The 27336-nt window shown below is 37.4% G+C and overlaps 1 protein-coding gene and 1 long non-coding RNA gene across 8 annotated transcripts in view; one reads left to right on the forward strand and one right to left on the reverse strand.

Annotated features, from left to right (window-relative positions):
- Positions 1 to 3687, reverse strand: part of LOC117673811 (uncharacterized) — a 36940-nt gene extending 33253 nt beyond the window's left edge. For both annotated transcript variants that reach the window (XR_004593575.3, XR_004593576.3), the window contains exon 1: positions 3543 to 3687. This is a non-coding gene — a long non-coding RNA (uncharacterized LOC117673811). The remainder of the gene's footprint in view (positions 1 to 3542) is intronic.
- NLGN4X (neuroligin 4 X-linked) overlaps positions 1 to 27336 on the forward strand; it is a 192190-nt gene that overhangs the window by 147508 nt on the left and 17346 nt on the right. The window lies entirely within an intron of this gene.

Genomic DNA, 27336 nt, shown 5'->3' on the forward strand with positions numbered 1-27336 from the left:
GGATGAAGTCCTCTTCCGCATGTTTCCAACCAATACGGCCCTGAGCATTCTTTTGCCAATTGGGTCCATAATACTTGCTGATATCATTGATCCATCTTGTTTTAGGTCTCTTTTGTGGATGCTTTTTATCAAGTGGAATTCATTCTATGACTGCCTTGGTCTACCTGCTTTCAGTTCTTCTTGCTATTTTACCAATCAATTTGCATTTCAATTCTCTTACTCTCTTGATGATATTGTATACTAATACTATACCCATGATGGTGAACCTATCGCACGTGTGCCACAGGTGGCATGCGTAGCCATATCAGTGGGCACACCAGCTTAGCTCTGACATGCATGCATGCGCCGGTCAGCTGATTTTTGGGCCTTCTGGGCCCACCAGAAGTAGTGAAACAGGCTGTTTCCTGCCTCCAGAGGGCCTGGGGTGGGTGGGGAAGGCCTGTTTTTCTTTCTTACCTGGCTCCAGATCCTCTCTATGCATCTAGGAAGGGCAAAAACAGCCTTTCCCACTCCCTTGGAGGCGTTCCGGAGGCCTGAAATGGCCCATTTCCCAACTCCCGGTGGGACAGGAAGTGACTTTTTTGCTGTCCCCAGCCTCCAGAGTCTCTGATCAGAGTCTCTGGAGGCTGGGACAGCAAAAAAATCACTTCCTGTCCCACCGGGAGTTGGGAAATGGCCCGTTTCAGGCCTCCAGAGGGCCTCTGAGGGAGTGGGAAAGGCTGTTTTCGCCCTTCCCAGATGCATAGAGAGTATCTGGAGCCAGGTGAGAAAGAAAAATGGGCCTACCGGGCCATCGCGTGCCAGGAACAGGGGGGAAGGGGGAGTTGCACGTGCATTATGGGTGTGGGCATGCACACATGTGAACCTCCCCCGCCCCCCTCCTGGCATGCGATAACAAAAAGGTTAGCCATCACTGTACCATACCATACCATACCATACCATACCATACCATACCATACCATACCATACCATACCATACCATACCATACCATACCATACCATACCATACCATACCATTACATTACATTACATTACATTATATTATATTATATATTATTACATTATTATTACACTATATATTATATTATAATATTGTCCCTGAATTTAGGGCAATTATCTTAGTGACTTCTGAAAGAAGAACCATGAGCCACTCCAGGAGAGAATTAATACAAGATGAAAACAAAAAGGGATGATTAATATCTACAGTATTTGTCTATTTAATATGACCACCCAATCATCTGATGGCATGTAACATCCCAGAAAATTTTCAGAAAATATACTGTATATGACACAGCTTGCCCAAAGGCAGATTCCCAATGGCAAATGTGTATGTCCAGGATCCCTGAATTGTTGACTTCTTTTTTTTAACCTGCTTAGGATGACCTAACTACCTTTTTTGTGTCAGAAATTTACATTGAAACCCTAAGTTAATAGATTTATAAGCTCTTTAAATTTTGAATCATATGCTTTTTTCTGTGATGCAAAAATTCCCTACAATTGACACGGTTTCTCTATACTTCATGTATCAACATATAGCTCAGAGAGTTTATTGGCTTTGATCAGCCAATCAAAAGAAAATGGTGGACTGACAGATGACCTTCACAGATATCCCTTTAAGAATATTTCAGAATCAGAAATAAATCACTGTTTAACAGTTATTAGTTATTAGATGATTAACCAGTAAATCATCTAATAAAGCTGATACTATAAAATAATAATATATTTTAGAATATTTGCTTAATCTTCTATCCAATTAGTAAGGACACCTGAAGTATGCCATTAAGCAAAGAACTGTCCAGGCTGCTCAATAATGAGGCCTACCTACAATAAAATGACCAAATAATATTTGAGGTACATCTCTGTAATGAGGCAGAATATACAGTATAATCTTGGGGGAAGACATCTGTGATGGTAAGAAGACACCAGGTTATCATTAGACTTTATATAACTTCTAATAATATTATTGAAATTTTGGAAGGCAGCTACATATTCCAAATTATGTTATTTTTGTGTTATATAAGGGCAGCATTTAAGCAATTGTGGCCGGGGGGGGGGGGTTGTTACATGTTGATGATGAGAGAATAAATAGGACTCTAAATCCAGACTGCAACAGAACACCAAATGTCACAATGTGTCATCTTGGTCCTTTTTTGGTATAGTCCAGTAACACAATTCTTGTTTGTGTTTAATTTTCTTAATACTCTAGTTAAAGGGAGAAAATCTATTAACATAAACATAAACCTTCTGGGTGAGCATAATATTAAAATTGGAAGTATTTATTTTTTTTCCAAATCAAAGTGTTCTATTAAGGAATGAAACATTACCTTAAATGGTGTGAGTTAATTCATAAGATTTGCCCCCAGCAATATCTTAGCAGAAAGATCTAATGACACTGTCAGTAGGATCAGCTGGGTAGAATGCTCTAAGGGAGCAAGTGAGCTACTGAGCCAATGATATTATGTGAAAAGTTTCATTTGGACTCAACCAGACATATTCACAGAAACAGCTGGAATACTGTAGCTCAAAGGAAGATCATCTGGAAAATATAGAGATACTACTTCTTGCTGCAAAAGTTTTATCCTAACAGATCTGCTTATAATATGTGGCATAAAATAAACTTAGGTCTTAGGATACTCTATTTCTATCATTTTCCAGGGTTAAGCCTGGAAAACTTTGATCTTTCATTTTGTTAAAGACCAGGATAGCCATTAGAGGTTTGGCTACTTCCTGTGGTATAGTCATTTTATTGGAAATGTCTTTTAGCCTTCCAGTTACAATCACCCACTTTTTAGTGTATTGAAATATCTCTATTTGAGATAATAGTAGTAGTTGAATACTTTTGATTCAACCCACATGAATTAATGATTGGGCTAAATGTGAATGACAAAATGACTGTCTTGGAATAAGGGGAAAAAGAAAACCTTGAGAAAAATATGCAAGTTCTTTTAACTAAAGCAAAGAGGGCTGAAACATTCTTTAAATCCTAAGAAGCAAGATAGTATTTAAAAGTGACTCAGCAGGCTCCTCACTGATTTATTGGGATATAAGGAGGAGAGAGGTAAAACACAACCAGACTTGCGGGATTATGATATTATAGCCAATCTCAATAAAATATTGTTCTAGTTCTTAAGTTGATTTTCCATTCTGTTCAGTGGGGCTGACACATTTAGAGAGTGCCTTCCGAAGAACAGCTTTCCCAACTTGACATTCTTTAGCTGTATTGGAGTTCAATTTTGATAATGACCGTTCATCAGACCATAATGATGGCTGTTTAATACTGGAGTTGAAGTCCAGTAATTTGGCAATGAGACAGATGATCATTTTTTTAATAGTATGCAGTCATTATAAAAGTAAGCCTTCCTAATTATTGCCAATAATATTTATAGAGAAGAACTGAATTATCAAACATCAGATGGATGGGGAAATATTGATGGGTTTTACTGAAGTCATTATGAATAAAAAGATTTTTCTGATCAAACACATATTGCATATATTAAAAGCATCTTCATAATTGTTGTTCAGCTATTGTATGATATACTTACCAAACATTTTTATTATTACATCTTCAGTGAAATATTATAATCAATATTTTCATAATGTGCATAGATTATTTTATATATTCATAAATTCAGTTTGTAGTTCTACATAATCTTCAGTACCAGCAGCAATAGAGACCCTTAATACTGAATGTTGGTATCAGGCAGAGTTCTCAAGAGAGATTTTGCTGATGTAATATGATCTAACCATTATGACAGCAATAGGATCACTTAATATTATTCTGTCCTCATAAAGTATTATCCTCAGCTCCAGTCTTGTGTATGTATGCATAAAAACTTACCGTCTTTCATGACCTTATGGATTTTGAAAAAGAAGAAGTTTTCATTTTTGTTTTAAAAACTGAGGAAGAACACTGGAGTAATTCACACATCATTTTTTCTAAAGTCTTGAGTCTAATGAAAATACTAGAGCTCCATTGATCAAAATAAAAATGTACCAGTAGCCTTTTAAATGGTCCAAATAGATCAGCTACTGTACTTCCAATTCTAATATTCTATTTTTAGATTGTTTGTATATATGAGCATTGCAAAAATAATATTCAGCCTCAAATCCTCCATCAACTTGCATTATTTTTTCTTTAAAAAATGAATTCTTGATGATTTAGGAAGGCTTTACAGCCCTTGTAGCAAAAATGAGCAATAGCGGCCGAAAACCTGGAGAAAAATAAATAAATAAAGTGATCTTTTAAAAAAGAGAAATTGATACATAATATATTAAAGATACATAATATATTATTTTCCACCCAATACTTTTATTTTAAATGACATATCATAGAAATTAATTTTAATATATTAATTTTTGACACTAAAAAGATTCTTTACTCACAAAGTATAGAATTCCTTGCCAAGTACTATACTTTCTGAACAATGCGCCAATATTTAGTGTATAATTTACCGTTCCCCATTTATTTTGGAAGATGTTCCTTAAAACTGAATGGTGTTTATTTCTGAAAACATTGAGAATAAAATCAATATGTATGCCATAAACTGTCCTAATGTTACTCTCTTTTATGAACCCTTCAATTCCCACTAAAGAATTTTGAAAAGTTCATCATCTAGACCAGAGGTCTTGAAATTTGGCAGCTTTAAGACTTGTGGACTTCAACTCCCAGAATTCTCTAGCCAGCATAGCTAGTCCACAAGTCTTAAAGCTGCCAAGTTTGAAGACCTCTGAGCTAGCCTTTAATTAAGGTATGCATTTTAATTTAGAATAGATTTTTCACAATATCAGTAGCTTTGCTTCAGAACTCACTCCCAAGTGAGTTCCCATCCCAGGGAGGAATAATAATTTTCATTGACTTCCCTGACAAAGACGTCAGGGAGTTTGAGCTTTTTACTTTTTTGTCTTATTTTTTTAAAAATTTGACCAAAAAGTGCCATACTGAAAATACTGAATACATACAAATCAAGATTCTGCATGAAAATTTGATAGAAAAGAAACAGTAGCAAAGATAGACCATTAACGTATAGAGAGCTGTTAGAAAAAGACATGGAGAATGTAAGATAAGAAATCAAAAAAAGAATTGACTGTAGAGGTAACAGGACCTTTGGAATTCAACAGCATGTGATATAATCTGTAATTGAATTAAGTACAAGTGATTGATTTAATTGCTAAAATATATAAACTTTTGATTAAATTTGAAACAAGAAAAAAATGAAAGGGAGTATGACAAAATGGGCTAAGTACTTTGGACTTAGGTACTTTGGACTAAGTACTTTGGACTGATGGAACGGTGGGAGAATATGTAGTTGAAAGTTTTGAAATCTACATTATGTTATAGAGAATTATAAAGAGAATTATATAGAGAACTTAAAAGATAATTTTTTATAAAGTGATTTACCATTAACACATGACTCCAGAGAAATAATCTAAAATGTATAAATTTAAAAGCTATGTGGAAAATGTGGAAAACAGGAAGGGTCATTTTATAATGTCTGATGTACCTCTAAAACTGAAAATTTAGGGATTCAAAGAATGTTATATAAAGAATTTTAAAGATTAATATTCCATTGAAACCACTTTTTTCTTCCTAGGACTAATTGATAGACAATTAGAAAAGAGTTGTGAAACATTGTTATATATATATTTAACCTCTGAAAGATTATATGTACAGAAATGGAAAATTCTTAAATTTACACAATGAAGGAATGGCTGGTGAAGATGACAGAATTAGCAGAGATGACAAAACTGATTTCTCTGATTAGAGAAAGGGTTTATTTACTAGTAACTGGAAACCCATTATGGACCTTTGCTGAAAAAAGAAAAATATGAGTGTGTGATTTATGGGTTTGATTATTTGAAAAGGTAGATTAGGAAAAAAAAGGAAATTCTGTTGTAATCTTAGAGAGAGAAAAATATAAATGAACTTGTAATTACTGCTAACTTTTAAAAGTTTTAAAAGTTTTTTTAAAGTAGATTATGTATAAATAAAATCAAAAAGAAATATTTTGTAGGAAAATTTGCTTTTATGGCTAACTATTTTGTGCAGAATGTTATAGCTTTTCCATTTATATATTCATTTCTAGATATGATTCTTGTAGTATTAATATTGTATGCATGTGCGTGCATGCGTGCATGCATGCAGGCATACACACAATGTTTCACAATATTGAAACAAATTTAAGTAGAATCAAATAGGGCCTTTTTGTGTACCAATATGTTAATAATTTGATAAATCTGTAAAAAAAATGTGGCCCAATAAATTTCTTCTCCATTTCTGTAATAATGAAGGCAGTTTCAGGAGGCTTGGTAATTAACAGTGAGCCTCATTTTAATCAGGAAGATTCATTGTGCTGATTCCAATTATGATTATGGTTGTGCAGCTTAAGCTTAATGACATAGCAATGTCAGAAAAAAGTGAGGAGAGTATTCCCTAACTGTTCTCTAGGACTGGGGAAAAGTACCCGAGGCCCAGGTCATATATACCCAACAAAGCCTTCTTAAAGTTTCTAATTATATTAGTAAAAGAAATATATATTATGTTCTTGACAAAGCCATTCTACCATGTTTCTCCAAAAAGACGACCCACCTTGAAAATAAGCCCTATCATGTTTTTGAGCGCATGTGATCAAATTAAGCCCCACCCAGAAAATTAGCCTTATTTAAGACCCCGCCCACCCTGGGGTGTAGGGGTGGGGCGAGGCACACTGGTAAAAAATAAGCTAGGATGGAGTAGAGCTGCCCTAACTTACCAGGCCTCGCACACCCCAACACCTGTCTCACCTTCTTCTGTGGCCACTTCTTCTGCAGCCGCTTGCCGCCACTCATATGCATTGGCCCAGCCACCATTTTGCCTTCAGATGCCTGCGGGAAGGCATCTGCAGCCAATAACAGAGCTCCAGATCAATCCTTTAGTTGTTGCTTCTTGATTTATGATTTGTTAACATAACATATGTAAAGGTTAGTGAATTCATCAGTTATTTTATTCAGTACTCTATGATGCAATTGATCTTGTCTTGAAGATTTTAACCTAGTCAAAGTAAGTAGTATTTCCTGACTGTTTCTATCAGTCTGAAGCTACAATCCTGCTCACCAGTCAGATCTTTACAATTTCTTGATACAATACAGATTCTTCATCCATAGAAAATTGGAACAAAATAATGGTTATAATAGTTGAAAAGTTCTTCCTTCATTTCTCCATTTTTGTCTGTGTGCATATGCATCAGGGGTGGTATTCACTTACCTTTGCTACCAGTTTGCAAATTTGAGCGCGTCTTCCATGCATGCACAGAGCGTCAAAAATAGAACATGATGAAGTGCAGGCTTCTAGCAGCCACAGCTACCGGTTTGCCCGAACCGGATAGAACCAGCTGAATACCACCACTGATATACATATTTCTGTGTGTGTGTGTGTGTGTGGCGCATCAGCAATGATGCGCCTTGGATAAACATGCTGCACAAACATCTTGGCCAGATTCTGGGCTGAAAGAACCTTCGGACACACAAAGAAGTGTGCTTGCTTTGAAAATAGGTCAACCACTGTCCAAATCATGGTACTCTCATTACTCTCAGGCAATTCTACTATAAAGTCCATGGCAGTTTCTTCCCATGGTCTGCTGGGGTTGGCCATAGGCTGTAGAAGCCCAGGAGTCTTTCCTGGCAATTGTTTCATGGACATGCACACCGGGCAGCTGGTAACATAGTTTTCTATGTCTTTCTTCATCTTATGCCACCAGAACTATCTGAGCCAGGTAAAGAGTCTTTATGAACCTGAAGTGCCTGCTTGCTTTACATCATGGCTTCTTGTAGGATCCAGGTTCTCTGGCTGGCTGGATCATTCCATGCCAGGTCCTCCCTCATCGTCAGCTCATCTTTGTGGTCCTTGAACCATGCATCTTCTTTCAGGGCTTCCTTTAACTACTGGGTCAGAGCACTATCAGCTGGCTGAGGAGTGGCTAGTGGCTGCCACTTTACTGAGACCTGTGCTGCCAATTGCCGGGAGGGGATAATGGAGTTGACTATTTCCTCCCAGGTCCTTTTGTATTGGAGCATCCGAGAAAACATATTGGCGAGGAAATTATTTCACCCTAGCATGTACTGAAGGGTAAAGTTGAACTGATTAAAGTACTACCATCGTACTTGCTTAGGGGATAGTTTACTTGGGGGTTTTAGGACTTCTACATTCTTGCGGTCAGTCCACACTTTGAAAGGGATCTTACACTATGAACTGCCTCCAAGTCATCATTGCCCATTGAACGGCAGAAGTCTCCTTTTCCCACACCACCCAATGTCTTTCAATGTCAGTCAGTTTCCGGGAAGTGTACGTGCAGGATTGCAGCATCCCCTTCACATTTCTTGTGATTAGGACAGCCCCCACCACCACATCGCTAGCATCGGCTTGTATTATGAACGGTGCCTTTGGGTTCGGGTGTTTAAGAGTTGGCTCCCCCACAAAAAGCCATATGGGCTTTTCAAAAGCCACTTGGCATTCCATAGTCCAGTTAAGCAGCTGGCTCCGCTTGGACTTCACCCACCCCCTCTGCCCATCTTTAGTAATTCAGTGATGGGCAGAGCTATTGGTGCGAATGAGGGGATGAAGTGGTGGTAAAAAGTTGGCAAAGCCCAAGAAACTCTGTAGTTGCTTTCTGTTCTGGGGGGTTTCCTACTCTAGTATTGCTTTCACCTTTCCGGAGTCAATCTCCTCTTCCTCACTGGACATGCAGTACCCCAAGTAATCCAGATTAGTTTTGTGGAAGTCACAATTGGGTAGTTTGGCATAGAGTTTGGCTTTTAATGGTTTACTTAGCACTTCCCACACCAACTTTACATGTTCTTCCATCATTTCAGAATAAATGAGGATGTCATCAGGTACACCAACACCTCTTTATGCAGGTACTCATGCAGCACATTGTTTATTAGTTGCATGAACACCACAGATGCTCCCTGCAGTCTGAAAGGTATTACCCATAATTGGTAACACTCAGGGGCAATTGAAACCTGTTTTCCATTCGTCGCCTTCCTTAATCCTCACTTGATAGTATGCTTCTCTAAGGTCCAACTTAGAGAACTCCTTTCCTTTGGACAGGTATCCCAGCATGTCCTTCATAAGGGGGAGGGCTCCATGTTTTCCATGGAGATCCCAATAATTCCTGGAAAATCCATGCATAATCTCAAAGAACCATCTTTCTTTTCTTTGAAGAATACCAGAGTTGCCATCCTAGATTTTGCTGGTTGTATAAAGCCCTTAGCTAGATTTTTATCCATGTTCCGGCAGCCTGTGGAACTGCTTCAGCATGAGTTCTGCCACTGCAGAGACATCACCTTGAGCTTGTCCCATGGCTGCCAGAGAGAAGGCAGTCACCCCTTGAGGTGCTCCTTGCCCCACATTCCCTGACCAAGTCAGTTAGGGTGGAGACGGGGACAGGGTTGTCAATGCTTGGCCAGTCCCAAGCCCTGCTCCCAGGACTGACAATTTCATCAACGCTGCTCCCTGCATCTCCATTCTGGCAAATCTTTCATGCAGCTGCTCCACTGTACGGTTACAGCATGCAGTCAGGAATTTCCAATCCACTGATTCTTCCCAGTCCACAACCGTCCTGGCCATCTATTTGCTTCCTCAAGTCATGGCAACCCCATGCAGGATCAAGGGGGATTCTACTTTGGCTGCCTTCACTACTCTGCTCGGCCATCACATCTTCGGGTCAGGGCATCAACTTTCCACTCTGTACCGGACATCATTATTTCACAGTTCTCTCAGAGGCATTCAAGTAGGCTGCGTTAGGTTAATGGAGAGCTGGTTTAATGTCAACTATCCGACTAATGGACCCAAAACAAGGAAACACTCTTGGGAGCTTTGAATTCCCAAAAGTAAAACTTTATTGACATTTTGGTACTGAAGAATCAAAACCAGCTATGGTTTTCCCATGCAAATGCTTTGCTTAGTTAAACAACAGCTTCCCTTCCTCCCCAGCCGTGGCTGATCACATTGTCAAATTATGACATGTCATTTTGTTATGGAAACAGTCCATCTCCTCCTCATGCACCTGCAGTGGTGACTTTGATGGTTTCCAGGCTCTAAATTTGTGCATAACTACTCAGCATTCCATTCCATTCCACCTTTCCCTTCCTCCAGTTATTAGCAAGTTGAATAGCGATAGGCTTTGAAAGAAGCAAAGTGGTTCAATATTGACATCACCCTTCTTGATTGGCTGCACCAGAAGCTGGCTATTTAGCACAGCAGATAGATGGAGTGGATGCTGGGAACAATGTGTTTGTATCCTAGCCCTGTGTTTTCTGGTTTTCGTGATTTCAAGCTCGCATTGGATTGACACTGTGCCTTGACTTGGAATGTGCCTTGGAAACACTGGACTTTTCTTGCCTCGTGAACTCTTTTATGTTGTGGATTTAAGTTTGCCTGGTAGATTTATTTTGATTGAGAAACTTTCAAGTGCCTTGTGGACTCTTTGGCCATTGCTTTGTGGACCAGCATTGTTCTGCTCATGGCTAGACTTAATTGGGTCAGTCCTGGGTTTTTTTGAAAAGGGAATTGCTAGGGAATAATAAACTCACTAAACCACAGTAATGTATGTTTGTGTGAGAGAGAGTCAGCAGGATAGCTAAGATACTGCACAGCAACCTCCCACTTCCAAACTCTTTTAGAGGACCTGTGTTTGAGGAAGACAGAGGTGAGAAGGGAAATTTTATATATAAAATTGAACAGCTAGTATTTTCTTTTCTTTTCTTTTAAACATACTTAATAAATCCTTTTTCTTGTTGTCTATGGAGAGTCTCAGTCATCCAGGTCATGGTTGTCTCAAAGGTGCTTTTTCAAAAAAAGCAACTGGACTATGTTTTTTTTCCTTAATGAAGAAGTTTCACTTCTCATTCAAAAATCTTCTTTAGTTCTGACTGGATGTGTCTGTGTGGGTGGTGGGTAGGTGGGGGGTTATATTCCTGTGCAGTCATCTGGTTGTTAGCACTCTCTCTGAAAGCTGTTGAGGCTTTCTTGGTATTACTGTTTATCTTTGCCCTCAGGGTCACCTGCATCAGAGTGCAAATGGTTATGGAATCTTCTTGGAATTGCTGAAAGGTCTGTGTTGTAAACAGGAGATAGTTGGTGTCATATATCTTTACCTCTGTTGAGAAAGGATTATTCAATTTTAATGAAGATGGACTATTTTACCCCTCTTTCAAACCAGTGGTCCTCTCTATCCAGAATGTGGTCTTTGCTGTCTTCAAAAGAGTTACCTTTGTCTTTCAAATGCAGCTAGACTACTGAATATTGTCCTGGTGGGTTTGTTCTCCTATGTTATGCCATGCATTTGTGAAGTAATTGTTTTGTTTCTCCAATGTACAGATTATATCTCACTGGAATGTATTGTATATATCACATTGCTCAGTTTGTGTCTGCGTGTTTTATCCTTGAGGTGGACAAGCTTCTGCCAGTGTATTCTTATGTTTGAAGTGTGCATGTATGTTACGTTGGTTGAAAATCTTTCTGAACTTTTCAGCTATTCCTCCAACGTATGGAATGACACCGTTGCTTCATTTGTTATTCTCTTCTTTGTCTGTTATGGAGGAGTTCATGCTTGCATCTTTTTCTGGATTTGATGAAGGCCCACTTGGGATAGCCACAAGTTCTGAGTTCTGTCTCTTGTTCTTAACATCTTTTTAAACTCTCCTTTACAAAACTGGGCTATATATAGCTAGACATGTTTTGGGGGATTTTCAAAAACTATTTCGAGGTTTTCCTTCAGGACTTTTTTTTTTTCATTTTGCCTTTGTTAACCATTTAAGGTAGGCAAGATTAAAAAACAGGCACAACAGGGATTCCAGGAATATTCTTATTGTAAAAAAATAGAAGAACAGAACATTGAAAAACTGCTAAATCTCTCTTTCTGCCTTGCTTATACCAAACACAATCAAGGCAAGAGTATTTTAAATTTCATTTGCACATTTTCTCCATTTAGGGGGATTGAGTAAAAAAGCTAGCTCTACATTCTATCACAGACTTTGATTGTCTCACCCTAATCTCCAAGCTTGCAACCAATTTCTTGGATATTTCATTCTGTCCCAGGTCTCCATACCATGGTCCTTTCCCCATTAGTTTCTCAGCTAAAATTAAATTATAATAGCTCTAAATTTATTATTCTTCACTTGTTGTATTCTAATCATGTGAGTAATCCTATCCATTCTCCAATCTTATTAAATCTGTCCTGTTTGTTTGTTTGTTTTAAAAAAAGGATTGAAAAACTTTAAAAAGACAGTGGAAACTATAAACAGAAAAGGAAAGAGAAGAGAAGAAAAGAGAAGAAAAGAGGAAAAAAAGAAAGTACAGGAAAAAAAGAAGAAAATAAATATTCAAGTGATTTTTGATTTTCTTTGTTTCCTATCAGGTTACATCTACTACGTTTTATTGCAATAGCTCATCCCTTATGCATACATAATTCCATAAATTTTTTCTGTCCCAGTGTCAGAATACAGTCCATAAAGTCTCTGAATCTTGTAGCTTACTTGGTGAAACAAATCAACCTTGCACTTGCTTTTGTTTCTAGGAATCTGAATTTCATACAGATATTGTAGGACTTGATCTCTCTTTGAATTTTCTGTCACAAAGACTTTCTAAGCTTTAGCCAACCTCTTTTGTAAATCCAGTAGGAAGTCCCTGTCCTTCTCATTCATTTTTATTTCCACTTTAACTATCTGTTTTATCATTCTCATTTTTTCATTTTCTGGCATTTCAACAATTGTTGTCTAGTTTTCTGCATCACATAAGGCATTTTTTAGCTCCTTATTCTGTAGATTTTAGAAGAAGGTATAGATAATCTTCGACTTTCGACCACAACTGAACACAAAATTTCTGTTGCTGAGACAGTTATTAAGTGAGTTTTACCTCATTTTATGACCTTTCCTGCCACAGTTGTTAAGTGAATCATTGCAGTTGTTAAGTTAGTAACATGGTTGTTAAATTAATCTGGCTTCCCCATTGACTTTGCTTGTCAGAAGGTTGCGAAAGGTGATTACATGACTCTGGGACACTGCAACCATCATAAATATGAGTCAGTTGCCAAGCATCTGAATTTTGATCACATAACCATAGGGATGCTGCATCAATTGTAAATATGAAAAACGGTCATAGGTCACTTTTTCCAGTGCCGTTGTAATTTTGAACAGTCACTAAATGAATTGTTATAGTTGAAGACTACCTGTATTCTTTTTCAGATCTGTCATTTCTTTTTTAATAGTTTTGGACATAGAATATCAATAGAAGTATTTCTACTATTTTACTACTTTATGTCATTTTGTCCCAATGCTCACAAAAAGGTAAGTTCTTCCCCGGCCTCTTTTCTTTTGTTATTTATTTCAAATTCTTTAAATTCCTAAGCTTATATTCATGTTCAAATTCTTTAAATTCCTATGTTTATATTCATGTTTGTTCTAAATGAATGAAAAATCACCAGCTGGTTTTGCAAACATGCTATTTTGAAGACCTCTATTAGCCTCAACCTAGTAAAATAGATAATTTCTGAATCTTCTGTCCTCTCCTTATCCAGAAGCATTCCATGAGGCTGATCTATTCATCATTCCTTTTGTTACAGTCACATTTACTCATTTGGAGATTTGATAGCTCACCATTCTTCACCCAAAAAACAAGTCTTTTATATTTTCATGTACTAGAGGTCAGGTTCATCTTACTGATTTCTTATATTTTGATATGAGCAAATGGTCATTTTGACTTTTCATTTACTATTTTAATGGTATGAGGTTTCTACTGTCTTTTATTTACTTCAGTCTATAGGATGCATTTTAAAATCTTGCTGTAAAGTGCACAATCTTGACTAAACACATTTTTATTTTTCATTATGAACTGCAATGTGTCTTGTACCAACTGTCCATCATCCAGGTAAACCAATAATGTTCTCAGACATCAAATCTCTTCCATTAACATGATTATATATCATTTACTTGCAATATTTCTATTTTCCTTTCCTTCTTTCCATGGGTGTATATAGAGATGAGAATACATCTGAACTGCCAGCCATCCCAATGGTTTCCCATTTTCCTTCTCAGATCTTTTGTAGTTTTCAATACTATCATTGGCTCTAATATAAAATAAAGATGAATAAATCATTCTTAGAAATTCTCAATAATAATAACCCCATAAAAACTAACAAGAAGGAATAATTAATTAACCTGATCACTCTTTGAAGTTGCTGTCTTATCTAGATACTGTACAACTCATAGTGTATAACCACTAATTCCTTACAGCTTTTCTTGCAGACCTTAGTTATCTGCCTTAGAAACTACCTTCTTGTTTAAAGCATCATCTTTTCTTCTCCTAAAGCCTTCAGAAGTTTTCTTTTGTGAGTATAAAAGCTATTCTGAATATCAATTGTAGAGAATATCTTTGAGATTTCTTTTTTTTTCCACCCATGAATCATGCTCATAAATTGGATAGAAGGCTAGTTCCTTCTTTACTGGATTTTTCTTTTCGAATGTTGTTTCTTCTGCCAGTTTCTGCTGAATGTCTCAATTATTTGTTCTGATAAATCTTTATCTTTACCCTTTCATGAACCTCTGGAAATTGTGCTACACTCATCAGTGGTATCATTAGTTCCTAAAAGCCTTGTTCTCTATTACCAAATGTCACCCTCCATCCCCAATCTGCAGCATGAAACTAATGTGATGAAATTAGAGAAAGCTTTTGGTTCTCCCCTATTAAAATACAATTTTGATTTCTTTTTTTTAACTGGAAGCATTCCTTTCTCTCACTAACTAATCCCAATGCCGGTGTAGCATCAAAACACTGCTAGTAGATGTTCATGTAATGATAACCTTACACTTGACTGCTTCTTTACACACTTGATTACACTGGCTTTAGGGAAGTTTTTGCCAAGTCTGTCTTCAAATAGTATCACAGTTGAGACATGGTGTTTTAAACATTCCATTTCAAATGGGAGTTATTTTTAAGCTTGTCTGAAAACATGATTATGAATTATTAGGTATTAACATAATGCTTTAGAAAAAAAGCAGTTTGGACAGATGTTGATTTTTAAAAATACCATATGGAAAACTATTGTCTAAAGGTTATATTTAGCAATATAGAAAGATATTTGTCTATTTGTCTATTCTGTCCAATAGCAATTCCCCAGTGTCTCAAGAAGCTATTTTTCCATGACGTGTCACCTAGTTGAAGTCACTCAAGCAGAGCAGTTAAAGGTCTTTCTGTGAAATACAACTAAAACCTGAAATTATTATTTAAATACTTGCTTTTTTTCTCTTGTGTTGGTATTAAAGATCAATGTTTCTGGCAATTCTTGTAGCAAAATTGTATGCTTCCCTCAGTAAAATGGCATTGTTGATCTGAAGGTCATCTTTGTTAACCTTTTCATCTGAGGCATGTTCAATTCAGTTAGGTTAATTTGTAAGGAAAAAGATGTCCAATTTTTTTCAGTGCGATAAGTATGCCAAATCAGGATTTCATTACTGATGTACATTTTGGAGTGTAACACTTTTATTTGGATTACCACTTTTGGCTAACTATCAGTTCTGAATACCTAATCATCAGTTTTGATGCAGGGGAACAAGGGAATTGGCTCCTACAAAATTGAAGCATTGTGTATAAATCACAGACATTGGCCCTCCAAAGGATTCTTGCTCAGCCCTATTTGGAGATTAGGGACTGGAGGTAGGATATTTTGTATGACACAAACATATTTTGGTGCAAAGATTTTGGTATCTTTGGAGGAAGAATTATTGTTGTTGTTATCATCCTTATCCTCATTGTCATACAAGCCACTATTCAATAAATCTTCAGTTAAAGGTAAAGGTTTTCCTGTCCTGCCATGCCTGACTCCAGGGGGCGGTGCTCATCTCTTTTTCTTAACTGAGGGAGTCAGCATTGTCCAAACACATTTCTGTGGTCATATGGCCAGCATGACTATACGCCGAGGTGCATAGAAAGCTTTATTCTATTGATTAAGTATCAGCTTTACCTGTCAATAGTTATTAATGTTTAGCTTTGCTTTTCTTGTCTATAAAAGAACCCTGCCATTTGGCAATGTGATTAATCTCCATAATCTTTTAATTTATAAGATCCTTTCCATGAATAAAACTCTGAATTAAGCTTAAAATCTCCCATTTCATTGGATCTGCAGCAATTGCTGCATGGGTGTGTGTGTGTATGCATATGTGGATATGTCTGTTTCTGTACAGAACATTATTTTTTATTAAGTTGATTATATATGAACAGTTCAGGATAGCACAAGTGAAGAATTTATTTAATCATGTAGCTTTATTCTTTTATTATAGGAAGATGCCATGTTAGTCTAGGCTAGAAAAAATATCAGAATGTTTCTAATGACATTGTTTCTGCCTAATAACAATTATTAAAAGTTATAAGCTTTTGTGAGCTTTATCAGCTCCACAGAATGGCTAGACTGGGGGAGTGTAGGATTTAAATTGATGAGGCAGAAAGAAACAAAAGGGCAAGAAACAAAGATTACATGAGAGACAGGTTATAAGTAATTTACCAATTAATCTTTGTAATGCATTAAGAATACTTCGTGTTTATTGAGATTTTCTGAGATTGCCTTTTGATGCATATGAATTCATCAACCTGTGTTTCAGGGTTCAAGTTCTGTTTTTCAAAAACAGTTCTGATATAGAGTATTTTGAAAAGTTGAAAGTTGAAATACTGCAATACCTCTTTATTCTTGTTTTGCACTTTGATACTGTATCAGATTTGCATTTATACATACTTTTGTGCAAAGTTATTCCATTTGTTCCATGCAGAATCCAGAGGGGCATTCCTGGCAGATGGTGGCATTAGGAAAGAAACATGTGAAGGCAGCTGTAATCTTGTCTGTATACTTGCTAGACTCTATGATGTTATTGTTGGGGTACATATGGGGCCTAAGTTGACATCTGGATTTGTTACATGCCTATTTAAGAGCTGTGGTGGTGCAATGGTTAGAATGCAGTACTGCCGGCTATGTCTGCTGACTGCCAGCTGCCAGAAGTTTGGCAGTTCAAATCTCACCAGCTCAAGGTTGACTCAGGCTTCCATCCTTCCGAGGTCTGTAAAATCTGGATCCTGTAAAATGAGGACCCAGATTGTCGGGGTCAATATGCTGACTTTGTAAACCACTTAGAGAGGGCTGCAAAGCACTGTGAAGTGGTATATAAGTCTAAGAAGAGCCTTGGTGGTGCAGCAGACTAAAGCACTGTTAAGTAACACCAGCTGCCTGCAATTACTGCAAGTTCAAATCTCCGCAGGCTCAAGGTTGACTCAGCCTTCCATCCTTCTGAGGTAGGTAAAATGAGGACATCGCTTGGGGGGGGGGGGGGGCAAAAGTCCTACTAAGCAGGTATATACAAAAGTATGAAGGCTATTGCTTGATGCATTGTAAGCCGCCATGAGTCTCCGGAAAAGGGCGGCATATAAATTGAACCAATAAATAAATAAATAAATAAGTGCTATTGCTATTTCCATTTTGCATACTTTTCTGTGCTGTCAAAGTTCTATTCACTAGGAAAAGGAAAAGGAAAAAGTTTCCCAATCTTTTTAGGAACTTAAGTTTTGACCCAACTTGAAAACAACTTTCTTAATTGTCTAAATTGCAAGCCCTTCAATCAATGAATGGATTCCACTTTTCTAAACTAAGACCTTACCACTGTTTTGTTAATAGCACAAATAATTTAAGATGAAAGGAAAATATACCTTATTTCTTTTTCTTTTTAATAAATATTTTAATAATATAGATATGGAGAGAGATAGGTAGATTACCACCTCTAAAGTCATCCCATGTTTTGCAATCTTTTCCTTTTTACAGTCTTTTATTTTATTTTTAGTGAACATAGTAGTAATCTTAAAACATTAAAAATAAATATTATCTAAAGCATTGAGAAAAGAAAATGACTGATTACAGACTCTTCATTCAATTCACTGAGATATGCACCTGTCAATCAAACTGAAATTTAGAGAAAGATTGTTTTGTATGATAACTATTGAAAGCCAAGTAATTTTGAAACTCTTCTGATTACATTTGATAAAGGCAGCTTTATGTAGTATCAACTTTTCTTCATACAGCCAAGGATTGAGTAAGAGCTCCATTGAATTATATATAGTATACTTTAATAGAATAGTATTTACAATGATATATAATTATTATGCATTTCAAAATCTTTCAAATTATTAATATAAGTAGAAATAGTTATAGTTTACTGAATTTGAATTTGAATACATAATCTTACCCTGGCTCTTAATGTTCTTTTTTTATATAAATATGATTTTGTATTCAACCCACGAAATGCTATAGAACCTCATCCAGAGGAGAAATATTTGTTTATTCATTTGGTGTCAGATGAGACTGACTCTTTGCTTTGATGATTAGTTTTTAAATTAAGAAGACTTATTCTTGCAGTTAATGAAGATCAGCACAGAGCTACTGAAGGGAAAAAAACTCATTTGTTAAACATGAAGTAGTTATTAATGGGGGTCTTGCACAAATTTAATATGAAAGAAACTGAAAAATTGAAACTAGAAATGTATCCCTAGCAGTTAATTCCATCACTGCTTTAACAGTATCTTTCAAAAAGTTTCTTTGATGATAATTCTGGGAATGTTAGTTTAAAGTATATCTTGGATGGACCAATTCAATTTAAACCTTTATTGTCAATGCACAACATGTATACAATGAGATTGGATGAGCCTTCCTTAGTGCTGCCCCCCCAAACACAAAATACTTCTCAATAACTCATAAGTGAAAGGGGGGAAAAAACCCTAACCCAATAGATCATACTAAAAGACACACAATCCTATCTACATATATGTGCATTACATTACATTACATTACATTACATTACATTACATTACATTACATTACATTATATTGCACCAGTGTAGACATGTTGCACGTTGTGCTGGCCCTACAAATCTATCATACTAAATAGTTATGGTTTATGTTGCATTCAGAAATCTCACAGCCCATGGATAGAAGCTATTTTTCAGCCTGTTCATTTGACTGGCTATGCTTCTATATCTCCTGCCCGATGGTAGGAGAATAAAGACGTGCTGACCAGGGTGTGAATCATCCCTAAGGATTTTCCTCACCCTGCTAAGACATCAGGTTCTAGCAATTTCATCTAGTGAGGTCAGGGGACAGCCCATGATATTTTTTTTTTGAATTTTTTTTTTTTTTAAACAAAACTTAAAACAACGATCATCCATTACAATTACAGAAAGTGTATCGATCGGTTACAAATCTTTGGTGCTTAATCCCATATCCAAAGTTCTATTATTTGACAATTTATTATATCCCTTTGTATTATTATTCTCATTTATCAATTATTTAACAGTTTTATCTCCCATTAAAAAAAACCGCTTTATATATTTTATTATTAGATCCATTTCGTATTTCATATTTCATTTCCATGCTTTATTATCTAGCCATTGATAAAATAAATCCCATATCAAGTAATATTGTTTATCTTCCTGTTCTCTAATTTCAAATGTCAGTTTGCTCATTTCAGCACATTCCAAAATTTTCTTAATAACTTCATCATCAGTATGTATCTTCTCTCCTTTCCAGTTTTTAGCAAATACAGTTCTAGCTGATGATAAAACATTCACAATTAAGTATCTCAGTTTTCTGTTATATGTTTCTGGTAAAATCCCTAATAAAAATATCTCTGGTTTAAAATCAATATGTTTCTTTATCATTTTTCCAACCATGTGTGGATTTTAGTCCAATATCTTTTAGCTTCTGCACATGTCCACTACGTATGGTAGTATGAACCCGGAGTCTGATGACACTTCCAACACTTCTCTGATTTGTTCTTAAACATTCTGGCTATTCTCGCCCGGGATAGATGCCACCTGTAAAATATCGTATACAGATTCTCCTTGTATGCTGTTGACATTGTCGTTTTATAATTATGCAACCACAAATTCTGTCATTTCTCTAAATCAATCCCATGACCAAAATTTTTCCCCCATGCAATCATTGTTTCTTTAACTTATTCTTCTTCCAGTTTTACTTCTAATAGGTAACTATATAACTTTTTAATAACATAGTCATCAGAACCTGTTAAGATTTTATCTAAATTCATCAAATTGCTGTAAAAACCCTCAGTCTTAGCATCTTCATTATATCTAGACTGTATTTGCATATATGAAAACCAATCCATTTCTATCTCTAGTTCTTCTAATTCTTGCTTCAATTTAAGCTCACCCTTTTCATTCAATAATTCACCATATCTAACAATTTGTTCCTTTCTAAATATTATTGAGTATGAGAATGCTTCAGTAGAAGATAACCAGACTGGAATTTTTAAGTAATGATATTTTTTGATCTTCTCCCAATTTAACAACAAAGACTCTTGTATAATATGTTTCTAAAATAACCCTGTGTTTTTGTATTTTTATACCATAAAAAAGCATGCCAGCCCAGCAACAAGTCATGTCCTTCTAAAGTCAACAATCTAATATTTCTTAACATTATCCATTCTTTAATCCACATCAAATTACAAGCTTGATAATATAGTTCCCAATCCGGCAAACCAAAGCCTCCTCTTGATCTAACATCTTCCAACAATTTTAATTTTATCCTCGCCTTTTTGCCCTGCCAAATATATTTTAACACAATTTTATTTAGATCTTCAAAATATTCTTTCCCCAACTTAATTGGAATTGTCTGGAATAAATATAAGATTCTAGGCAATATATTCATTTTAATAGTTGATATCCTCCCTATCAATGATAACTGCAAGGTCTCCCATTTTGCCAAATCTGCCACTATCTGCTGTTTAAGATTATTATAGTTATTCTCCTTAAGTGTACTGCATCTTGCTGTCAAATATATCCCCAAGTACTTAACCTTGTTCATGACCTGCATCCTTAATATTTCCGCCAGCTCTTCTTTTTGTTTTTTTAACATATTTTTTGTCAAAATCTTTGTTTTATCTTTATTTATTTTCAGGCCTGCCACCTTACCAAATTCTCCTATTTTATCTATCAGTTTATTTATTGATTCAAGTGGATCTTCCAGAATAAACACCAGGTCATCCGCAAATGCCTGCAATTTATATTCTTGGTTTTGAATTTTCATTCCTTTTATTTCTTTTTCTTCTCTAATATTTCTATTTAGTACTTCTAGTGTTAACACAAACAACAGTGGTGGCAGTGGGCAACCTTGTCTCGTTCCTTTTTGTATTTCAATAAATTCTGTCAATTCTCCATTTATCATTACTTTTGCTATTTGTTTATGATATATAGCTTCTATGGCTTGAATAAATTTCTCCCCAAAGCCCATCTGTTTCAATTGTAATATCATAAATCACCAGTTCACATTGTCAAAGGCTTTCTGTGCATCTAAAAACATCAAAGCCATTTACTTTTCTGAGTGTGCCTCATAATATTCCAAAGTGTCCAGAATTATCCTCAAATTGTCTCTAATCTGCCTTTTTGGCAGAAATCCATTTTGATCCGAATGTATAAAGTTATTTAAATATCTTTTAAGTCTTTCTGCTAATATTGTAGCAAAGATTTTATAATCTGGATTTAGCAGAGATATAGGCCTATAGTTCTTGACTTATTGTGGGTCAGTATCCTCCTTTGGGATAAGTGTAATATATGCTTCTAACCATGATTTGGGTATTTCCTTCTTTGACATTACTTTATTCATAACTTCTAACAGTGGGAGACTCAGTGATTCCTGTAAAGTCTTATAATATTCCGCTGGCAATCCATTTGGGAGCCCATGATATTTTGTGCTGTACTCATCACTCTTTGCAATGTCTTTCTATCCATGGCTGTCAAGCCAGCATACCATACCGTAACACAATATGTGAGGACGCTTTCTATGGTAGACCAGTAGAAGGAGATCATCAGTCATTGTTTCACTTTGTTTTTCCTCAAGATCCTGAGGAAATTGAGTGTCTGTTGAGCCTTCCTGACCACCTGGATAGTATTATTTTTCCAAGTGAGATTTTCACTAAGATGGACTCCCAGGAGTTTGAAAGAGGAGACCCTCTCCACACAGCCCCCCTTGATGTAAAGTGGGGCAGGTTTCTCTCTTTTCTTTCGGAAGTCTAGCACCATTTCCTTGGTCTTGCTGTTAGGTGCAAGTTGTTTCCTGAGCACCATGTAGATAACTTCTGGACCTCTTCCCTGTATGCTAATTCGTCACCTCAACGACCAGTTGAGAAAACAAAATTAAAAGCTTTGAATTCTCCAAAATAAAAGAATCAGAAGTTACCTTACACAAAGAATCTATAGATCGAGTGCAAAGACAAAGTCTATTCTTCCTTCCTCCCTCCCTCCCTCCCTCTCTTCTTTCTTTACCAAACAATTATTATCACATTACAATTAGGATAATTTTTCAAAATTTGAATGATGTAATCAATTTATTGATTGACAAAACCAGTTAAATTCTTTATACAAACTGAAACTGAAACAATGTTCACTGAATTATTTAAATCTATTGTCATATGATAACAGAGCACTAGTGCCCATGCTGCAAATTTTAAGCCTTTGGCTGAAGTTTCATATATGTTCCAATTCCAGAGTAAAAATTAGAACTCTCAGAAAATTGTCTTTGCTGCTAGTTAGTGGATTTTTATAGTTCATATAAGGTAATGCCAAATATTTGGAGATTTAAACCAGCAGCTGGATAGAAGGCAGTCAGATACAGATTATTATATGAAATGAATAGCCTTACTTGCATAAAACTGGAAGTTTGACATTAATTTCATTGTATTCCAATATTATTCTATTCATATATTTCTTTTCTTTATTATTTATGTTAATTTGCATTACTATTAATACGATAGATAAAATTCAAAGTATTATTTATGTTCTAGCAATATTGATGATGATCATATTATTAAAATAATTGGTTTTTATTTATTTAATTAATTAATTAGTTAAATAAATAAATTTCAACAAAAGATAAAATAGAAGAAATCAGAAAAAAAATTTTAAAGGGGAAAGATAGGGGAGAAAAGTGCAAGGGATAAAAAGAAGGGGGGGGCAGGAAAAGGATAACTTCCACATTTTCCCCATCTAGTTCCAATTACAAAATACCTTAACCTTTTGCTTTAAAATTCAATAATACACAGTATTTCTATAACTATAAACGACTCTAATTGTCAGATACCAAGATTAAAGTTTCATTTCTTTCAGGTTCAAGTAAAGTATCCAACATGAGTTTCCAAGTAGAAACAAAGCTACACAAGTATTTTGTTTAATCAAAGTAGTCAGTTTCATGATCTCCACCAATTTCATTGACTTCACCATCCATATTTGCATTGTGGGAATCTGTATATCCTTCCATGTCTGTCCATACAAAAGTCTTGCTGCTGTTAACATATATAGAAATGAAGTCCTATGTTGTCCAAAAAGTGTTTTTTCAAAAGGCAAGTGTACTTCCTTTGTTTTTTCTTTAAGACATTTCACTTCTCATCTAAGAAGCTTCTTCAGTCCCCAGATTCTTTTTTTCAAGCTGCTAATCCATCAAATTTAAAAAAAAACCTTGGATTTCAGTTGTACATTTCTATAAAGATTTCTCTGAGGTAAAATACATATATCATCCCAATAATACTTAGCTTTCTTACATGTCTATCAAAGATGATAAAAAGTATCTTCAGACTGATTAAGTTTCCAGCATATATTTTACACACCATTAAAGATCTTTGCTAATTTATCAGGTGTTAAAGACCAATCTTATAAAAACTATCTTTCAAGTTATAATTTAATATGAATTTCAATTCCTTACTCCACATATACTCATATTGATCAAACATTATATTATGTCCATTTTTACCCATTTAGTGTTACAGTATTTAACATATTCTTCTTCCATATTCATTTTCAATAAAAGTTTATACATCTTAGCAATAGCATGTTCATAATTGGTTCACAGATCCAGGTCAGAATCGGGGTGGTTTCCCATTTGTAAAGTCAAAATTCTTCTTAACCAATTTAAATCTTTCTGTCAACTGAGCATAAACAAACCATGGACAAAGTAAAAGTAAAGTAAAAGCCTCCTTTTCCAATGCTTTTCTAAGTTCTCCATAAAAAAAAAAATCAATTAATCAGTGTAGGTCAACCAAGTCTGTGTAATTATCATTTCTCCAGTGTGATAGTGGGAGGGTCCAAGAATGGGTTCTATGATGTCCTTTCTGCCCAGAGACTGAGTGAAACTTTGAAGCCACACCCAGGTGCCTCTCTCTCTGGCCCCAGTTTCAACTCAGTCTTGCTCTAGAGAGATGTCTTTGGACAGTTGGGACATCTGGAATTCCATTCTTGGACAGGATCAGGTTCTATCCTACATTTTGGCTTCTCTAACTGTTGCAGCATTGCAGAGGCAGCAGGAGATCTCACCCTGTGTTCTCTGCCGGAGCTGAGCTCCATGCGCTAGGTCGTGCTGGCCAATCCAGTTTTTCTGGCAATGCTGCCGACCTGAATCTCTTTGGACTGGGACCAGTGGGAACATGCTGGCTAGCCCAGTTCATCTAGTAAGCCCAACGACCCATGAGAGCACTGGGATCATGCTGTTCTTGCTGCTGAGGCTTTCGGAGCCACGTAAGCCGGTTTTAAAAAGCTGTCAAACCGCTTTGCGTTGCTGAGCTGGGTTTTTGACAGCACTGCTGAGGATGCAGTCAAATTGGACCCTTTACTTACTGTGGTGTGTGCGCTGGCTTGTCAGGTGTTGTCAGAGCCGCCGCCACCTTTCCTGTCAGCATAGAGGAGCCTGTCATCTTGCCCTTAATTGTTTCTTAGGCTTCCCTGTCAGACCAGAGCTGTCCAAATGGCCAACAGCTCCCCCGAAGACAGGAATGGAGCTAACGGTTGCTCTTCTGCTTCTATAGAGCATGGCAACAAGGACTCTGCCAAAGCCAGGTCAGCTTCTAAAAGGGCAGCTGCTAGGATTAAATCTAAGGGTCTCAGGTCCTCTAGAAACTCCAGCGCAGAGGAGAAGGATGCTAAGAGGCGCTTAAAAGCCCTAGAAAAACAATTTTCAAGGGCTGCAAAGAAACATGGCAAACTGCCAGCTTCTCCCTTGACAGCTCAAAGCACTTCCCACTCTTTTCTGTCAGAGCTGTTCTGGTAGCTTACCAGATGCAGTTCTGCTGGAGGAACCACTAGAGGGAGCAGGAGGGTTTTCTCCTTCTGATTCCATTCAGCTTGACAGCAGAGAAAAAAAATTGGATCCCTTTGCTTACATAGCAACTGGAAGGCAGGAAAATTCTGACAAGTTGGTTCCTGTTGCTACATTTACTCCCACTTCAGTGGGGCTCCGCCCAGTGGACAGTCAGGGGCCTGATATATGTCAGGATATGAGACTTATAATCGCTCAAGCCATATCCCAAGATATTGCTGCAGGCTTGCAGCAAACCTACTGCCCTAACTCCTTTGCACAGGAGAGCATGTCATGTGTTCCTCCTTCTTTGCATTCAGCCAGCAGACCTGACTATCAGGAACATCATTCCCACAATCCTTCCGTGGGAAGTCAGGACTCCCTTTGGGGTGATGACGGGCAAAGAGATCTAGAGCTCTCAGAGGATATGACACCGGATCCTCCGGCCTTTACTGGGCTCTTCCCTCCAGCCCTTTTCAAGCCTTTACTTCACAAAGGCTAAGTCCACTACCAAACTGTGAATCCTGGCAATGTCTTCAGAGGCTCCTCTAGACCCTGCGGAAGGTCTCTTTTACGAGCCTAAGTCAGCACAGTTTTGGACATTATCCAAAAACAATGGGATCACTCTGGAATCTTTCCTACCCCAATAGGCAATGACAGGCGTTTTTACAATGCTGGTCCCGATTTGGCTGAACTTTTACAGCTGCCTGTGGTGGATGAACCTGTGCCGAACCTCGCCTCCTCATCCTCAATTGTGGCTGGGGATTTGGCCAACAACTTAAGAGCCAAGGACAAGAAAGCAGAACTTGTCCTCTGTAAGACCTACCAAACTGCAGCATGGGCGGTGAAGGCGGCTATGGCCACATCCTTTTTAAACTGCACTTCCTTGCTCTGTCTCAGCCAGTTACAAGCGAAGTTGCCAGCACAGGATGCACACCTCCACCAAGATCTAAACAAATTGGTGGCCGCCACCCAATTTTCCATGGACCCAACCTTAAATGTGGCAAAATTTGCCTCCTGCGCTCTCTCCTCCTCTGTCACTTCGAGGAGATTGTTGTGGCTCCACAATTGGCAAGCGGATGCCAGATCAAAGTGGAGACTGGCATCTGGAGTTAGGCTGTTTGGGGATGCCCTTGATCCAATATTGATTGAGAACAAGAATAGGAGGAAGGTTATGCCGGGCATATCCCAATGAGCAGACTGCAAGCCTTCTCCCTATTACTGAAGACCAGCATTCTGGACTCCTGAGGTGGACAGTTCCTCTCATCAACGTTTGGGGCCACAGAGGTAGGATCGCCAACCGGAGAGGTCCTGCTTTTGTGACCATAGGCAGGGTTTTCAGTCCCATCAGCCCTTTTGAGGAGGAGGAGGCCGTCCATTCCACAGGCCTAAGTGACTGTCAGACCAACCCTCCCATTGGGGCAGATTGGCTCTCTTTGCCCCCCAATGGGAGGAGATCACCACAGACAATTGGGTGCTCAATATGGAGAGGCTAGGCCTCTCTCTGAAGTTCCTCTCCACGCCTCCGAATCACTTTGTACGGTGCCCTGCCTCCAACAACATCAAAAAATGGGGTCTAATGGAAAGGGCCATCCAATACTTGTTGTATATTTAGGCCATAGAGCCGGTCCCACAGGACCAAAGGAGACAGGGGTTTTATTCCATCCTGTTCACCATGCCAAAGCCTTTGGGGGGGGGGGGTTGTAGAGCAATTCTGGACCTGAAACATCTGAACACCCACTTGATCTACAGGAAATTCAAGATTTGCTCCTTACAATCCATCTTGGAGGGCATACAGATGGGGGACTTCCTGGCCACAATAGATCTCAGAGAGGCCTACCTCGATGTGCTGATTCTGCTGGCACATTGTCGGTTCCTGACAGTTTCACTATGGAACAAGTCACTATAAGTACCGGACCTTGCCCTTCGGGCTGGCTTCAGCCCCCCACTACCGGTGTTTTACTAAGATTCTGGCAGCACTGGCAGTTCACCTGACATCCGTCCCAGTCAGGCTCCAGTGCTACCTTGACAACATCTTTGTCTAGGCCTCATCTCCATCACTAGCAGCAGAGGATGTTCGTATGACAGTTCAAGTATTACAAGCCCATGGCTTCTGTGTAAATTTCAAAAAGAGCCATCTGGTTCCAACAACACGAATTCTGCATCTCGGGGCAGTGATCGACACCTCCCTGTGTGA

Source organism: Pantherophis guttatus, chromosome 5 (assembly GCF_059756535.1).
Source record: "Pantherophis guttatus breed Tessera chromosome 5, ASM5975653v1, whole genome shotgun sequence".
NCBI lineage: Eukaryota > Metazoa > Chordata > Lepidosauria > Squamata > Colubridae > Pantherophis > Pantherophis guttatus.